Here is a 5,865-nt window from a genome sequence, read left to right on the forward strand (position 1 = left end):
TTACCCCCATTTTTAATTTCTTTTTAAAAAATTGTTAGGTTTTAAAAACTAAATTTTTCATCTCTTTCTTACTCTACTCTTTCCCTATCAATTTTTCTTTTCTTTCTCTCCAAGTTGGTTTCTAATTTTGTTCTCTTCTCAATCTGTGACCCTAGATCGCGAACGGCAACCAATCTTCATCGTGCTTCCGCCGCAAAAATCCTTGGGTTTCTTCATTTGATTGTTAACTTGTGACTGCTAGGTAGCATTATTGATTATTAATTGTCTTTATTTTTTCAAATGTGCAGCCTTATTCATACTACCTTTTGTTAGAAAAATGAAAGAAGAGAAGGCATAGAAATGAGCTTGGTAACTAGCATTCTTGTAGGTGGATTTGCCAAAATGGAAAATGTAGAGTAAGTAATTTTGGTATAGCTATTTGGAGTGTTATGTGAAGCACAATATCTTCATAATGTGATGCGTTTTGGTTTTCGATTGAGATCAATCTTGGTAATTAATTGTTTTGAATTGTGTTTTATTTTATCTTTTAGTAGTAAATGTTTTTGTTTTCTTTAGTTTAGTTTGAGTATTAGTCTGTTTTGATATATTTGTAGGTTGCATCTATTTATCCATATATTTATCTTTGATCAATACCTAGCTAGTGGAGTCTCTTCTTTTTATGGGCTTCCTTATATTCCATGTTCTTTTACTATATATTTGAGATTTTCACCTTCCATAAATGAAATAAATTAACTATTTTCATTTGAAAAGAAAAACGATCCAATAGGAGTTTGTAAGATTATTTATCATCTCCATTGTTTAACTTTCTCTATAAAAACAATGTTGCTATTGATGGGTAAATTTATACAATTAAGAGTAAGAAGCCTATAGACTAGCATTGCTAAATTGAACATTCAAAATTTGCTTTGAAGTAAGAGTCGAGGATGGTATAATTATTCTTTAGTTGTATTCCTCTTTTTCTTATAGATCTTTGAAGAACCAAATTAGGTTATTTTCTTCTTCTTAATGAGTTGTTTGATCAAAGCTTATTTTCTTCTTTATTTTTGCAGCACTTTTGGGTTGCCATTTCAATTGTCTTCTTTGTTGCTGCTACATTATTTACTCTACTGAAACTTTGTGGTAATTTTTAATTTTCCACATTTAGATTGCAGTCTGTTTAGTTTGATTTTAAATAATATGTACTAATTTTGCAAATTCTAGATTTAATCTTCCCCAGGTTGTAAAGTATATTTTGGTCTTAGATAGCCAGCCAAGACCAATCTGACGGTGGAGAATTTTCTTTGGAAGACTTGGGTTTCCGAGGGGTCTGCCGCCCTTGATTTCGGCACCGTTAAGGCTAGAAGAAGAAGAAAGTGGTGGATCGACGAGATGGGTATGTCGCAACATAGAGTTTCTTGGCTGCTTCACGTTAGAGAGGAAGAGCGAAATTTTGGAGGTATAGGAAGAGCGAAACGGAATTTGAGAGATAGGAAATCGCAGGGTTTGAGGAAGACGAAGAAGAGAAGGGGAGATGAGAGGCAGAGTAAACCGATCGAGAAGAAAAAGGGGAAAGAAATTTGAAATAAAAGAGACCGTTGAGGTTGAAGAAGAGGGGAAAGAAAATTGACCGTGGAGGAGAAGCTTTTTTCGTTTATTTGATTTTTGTATTAAATATTTTCTATGAAAATTAAAAAAGAAAAAGTTAAAAGGCAAATATTTTATTTTTTTTTTTTATTTATTCTATGAAAACTCAATAATAAAAAAGCATCTATATTTGCTTTTGGTATGGTTCACATTTTTATTTATTTGACAAAAATCTAACTAAATTATCATTCATTTTGACCTAATATTGCAAATATAAATTTATATTTTGCATCTTAACTACTCTTTGGCATTTATAATATCATTGTTTCACACCTCAATTTTTTTATTGTTGTCAAAAATAAACCTAATCCAAAATGAATTAGCAAATTAGGGAATAAATGTAATCATTGTTTTTGGGAGTTTGAGTTCGACCGTGATTATTGTTGAATAATTTTCACTTAGACATGGACATTTTGCTATTTTAGCAATTTAAATTTAAAATTTTCTTTTATCAAAAGTAAACCTCTTGTTTTAATGTTTTTCTGGTCATCCCTTTTAAATACAACTAATGACAAATGAATATAACAATTAAGAAATTCGTAGATATATAACAACATTTTAAACTAATTGCTGCAGTTATTTTAAATCACATATGTCATTCGCTTATAAGCCATAAGAGTCTATTAACGATATAAATCTATCACAAATATATTTTGCTACATTTACAATTTTTAAAAGATATTGTTATATACTTAATTATTATTCATAAAATTACTAATCCATTATACTTACCCTAAGTTAAATGAATAATGTCAAAAGTAAGTTTACTACGAAGGTAATTTGTGTGACCCTTTTATCCTAACGTAGGAAGTTTGTTCCACTCCATACCATTATTGAACTAAGAAGATTAAGTGTGTATTAGTATGTTTAAACAAGTATAATTATAGCAAATTCTATGAGTGATATATTTATATTAGCAATACAATATGTGTTACATATGCAAATATTTTGTATCTAATCGTTGTATTTGCAATTAACTCCATTCAAATATACAAATATAAACATAACTCTTTAACCTGAGTTTAGCTAGGATCACAAACTACAAAAAGAAAGTATGGAATATATTTAATTTGTTTTTTTTTCTTTGAAGAAAATTTGGTGTGTAGCACATTATATATTTTTCTTTCCTTTAAAAAACAGTATTGATCTTATAATATACGGCCTTGCACAATGTATTCACCATAAAGATCATATAATTGTAGAGATGTATAGAAGGTCTGATAAACAACATAAACGAAAAGTTCTAATCCTTGAAATTGTAAACATTACCCATATCCTACAATAAAAGTCACATCAACTTGATATTTGTTGAAATTTAACAAAAATGAAAAGAAAGCAACGACAAACCAATGACGATGGAAGAAGATACAGTTTTCAAACACAACCAGCTATCCAAATTATTCATAATATGGTATTAGAAAATATATTGCAATTTGTAACCTCATAAGTTTATAAACAGAGTAAAAATTAAAGGAAATTTTTTTATCAAGCTTATATTAGGACTTTATACTACTTATATGTAATTCTTAAGTTTTCTTCTTTTAGCTATAAAAGACACAAATTAAGAAAAAAAATGACTTGATTGTCCATGTAAAGTTATGCCCCAACTTTTTTCTTCTAACTTAAGAAAAGGAACACCAACAAATATCTATCCCCATAAACTAAAAAGCATAGGAAAATGATAGTAAAAGTAAAATCATCTTTTTCTGTTATCTTTTTCCTTCATTCATTTACTTCTAATTGAAAATAAATCAAAAGTCTAAAACCGATCAAATTATTGAAAACAAAAAAACAAGAAACATAACAGTGTGGAGAGGTAGTTATTATCAAGTATTTGATTTTGTTTAATAGATTCCAGTTGTGACAACCACAACAATTGTATGCATGAAGTTCATCATTCAAACAGATTCTGACAACAAATTTCAACACATCTGCAAGGCGAAAGAAGATAGGAATTAGGATAACAAGGTAATTAGAACACTGAAATAAATTTTAAAAATAATTTTATTGCCGATTGCTACTATAAGCATAATTATCTGCTTGTATAGTTGTCTTGCATGATCTGACAAATACATTATGGTATTTGATATTCCATTCAGGTTGTATCTTGCATGTTACCAACAAAATCATGTGCTTAGTGATAAATTACTCTTAGACTGAGAAATACTCGAAAAAAAATCAAGAGTAACAACTCTTAGTTTCCCAGAAAAATTGAAACAAAATCATGACAAACCAACAACAAGAACTTCATAAACTTGTCTGATGAAAGCAACTCAAGAACAGTCTCAATGCAGATCATACATGAGTTCTTTGCTAAAATATTTCCAAAGGCTAAAAAGAGTTAAGGAAAAAAAGAAAAACAATAATTACCTGTAATTTTCGTTGGTTCATGATCTTCTCTTGTCATTCCCTCACTTTAATCTCATAACTGAAAAGGAAAAGAGGAGGGAGGGGTGATTAAACTCATGCATGTACATAATGTCGAAACCAGCAAAATTACCACCCTATTAACTATGAAAGTCTGGTTGTGGTCGAAGTAGGGTGAAAGTCAGTGTAGATTAGGATAGATGTCACCGTGAAGCTCACTGTCGGTTGGGGGAGAACATAAAAATTGACTTTTTTTCTTTTATAACAGGCTGGGGTGAACTGGCTGGCAAGGAGGAAGTGACATGCTACCACTAGGTTGTGTTAGGTGTGAACAATGGACAATGGTGGCTAGAAGTGAGGGAAGGGCTTTGTCAAAGGGTCGTGCAGGGCTGAACTCCAACTGTCCAATATTAGTTTGTTCGGTTACTTTCTTTGTTTCACCCATATCAATGTCTGCAAAAATTCCCACAATATATAGAAATGGAAATAAAGATCCTTAAGTTCTTTGAGAAAAATCATAAATATAGCCACAAAATTTCTCCAATTATTTGTTACTTAAAAAAGTATAGAAATTGTCAACCAAGCTCAACTAACGCCTGTATGTATGTACTTAGAACCAAGAGGTCTCGGGTTTAAATCCCTCTACCCAAAATTTGTCCTAAATCTCAACTTTTTTACAATCAATCCTAAAACTCTTTTTCTACCCCATTTTTGGCCTATTTTTGGCAATTCCAATATACTATTATAGTTGTAGAATAAAAAATTTTAGATCAATCACGCATTATCGTTGAATTCAAGACTAATTAAAAATTGACATGTGTCCCAAATTAAAATTGAAAAAAAATATAAATTTGTTAATTTGGATGATACACATGTTTGGATCAAATTAATTATTTTAGTTTAATTAATATTATTTACTCGGTTAAGACTAAAATTCAATCGAGCCAAAAAAATAAATTTAATTTAGCTCTGGTCCATAAATCAACCAGACTCAAGTTCATAAAAGCCACTAAAGAACTCTATAGATACTGGAGTTCCCTTCATTTGAAGATACAAACTTTCTTTCAAGACTCCAACTTCAAGAACGTCACGTGCTCTGCTTCCTCAAATCAAGCATAAGCATCTAAGTGAGAGAGAATCAGGAGATCAAATGACTCATTGCATCAAATCAACATAAATACATTATTAATACAAGTTGGAGTTCACAAATTAAATTTCTCTATAAAGATCTCGTGTAAACCACAGTGAACCAAAAGTGATTATAAACGAAATATTTCATTAATAAATTCAATCAAATAAAATGAAATACAGGAAAATTACAACTCTACTGAACTTGAGATGAATCCTCAAAATTCTAAGTCTTTTCCTTGGACGAATTCTCTAATCGTCCGTCAACACACACTTTTGTGGGATGAGAAATTTTAGAGCTACTATGCCTCCCTCATAGGAACTTTTGTACTTAAGATTAGCTACTGACTTGGAATGTTGCGGAAGACCTATGGAGTTGTTGTAAAATGGCAGAAATTGTGAGAAGATGGTGATGAATTTGACTATAGTTAGTTGTTCCCCGAAATGGAAGACTTGCTATATAATGTATTAATTGACTGTCTCGTTGTTGCTGTCCATTGTTATTTTGATAAAAGGTTTGCAGATGTAAATAATTTGTAAATTTATAGATCTAAGAATGTTATCATACACTTCATATTAGATAATAAAAATCACTTGACAATTTCTCAAACACCACACCGTCTACCGCCTCAAAGTTGAGTTATTGATCATGGTCAAGACAAAGAAAATAAGGATTGAGACCACACTTGCGAAGAAGAAAAATGTTGAGAGGAGAAAAAGATCATGCATGCAAATGGAAAAAAAAAA

At 30.5% G+C, this 5,865-nt stretch overlaps 2 long non-coding RNA genes across 2 annotated transcripts; one reads left to right on the forward strand and one right to left on the reverse strand.

The window, feature by feature from the left end:
• Positions 1-247: 247 nt before the first annotated feature.
• On the forward strand, positions 248-1,538 carry LOC116405807. The gene is made up of 3 exons (XR_004218904.1): positions 248-395; positions 1,050-1,119; positions 1,201-1,538. It is a non-coding gene; the product is annotated as an uncharacterized LOC116405807 (long non-coding RNA).
• Positions 1,539-3,410: 1,872 nt separating this feature from the next.
• On the reverse strand, positions 3,411-4,239 carry LOC116405822. The gene is made up of 2 exons (XR_004218917.1): positions 3,994-4,239; positions 3,411-3,554 (listed from the first exon to the last, which is right to left on the reverse strand). It is a non-coding gene; the product is annotated as an uncharacterized LOC116405822 (long non-coding RNA).
• Between the last annotated feature and the right edge of the window lie 1,626 nt (positions 4,240-5,865).

The sequence above is a fragment of the Cucumis sativus genome, unplaced genomic scaffold (genome assembly GCF_000004075.3).
Source record: "Cucumis sativus cultivar 9930 unplaced genomic scaffold, Cucumber_9930_V3 scaffold31, whole genome shotgun sequence".
Taxonomy (NCBI): domain Eukaryota; kingdom Viridiplantae; phylum Streptophyta; class Magnoliopsida; order Cucurbitales; family Cucurbitaceae; genus Cucumis; species Cucumis sativus.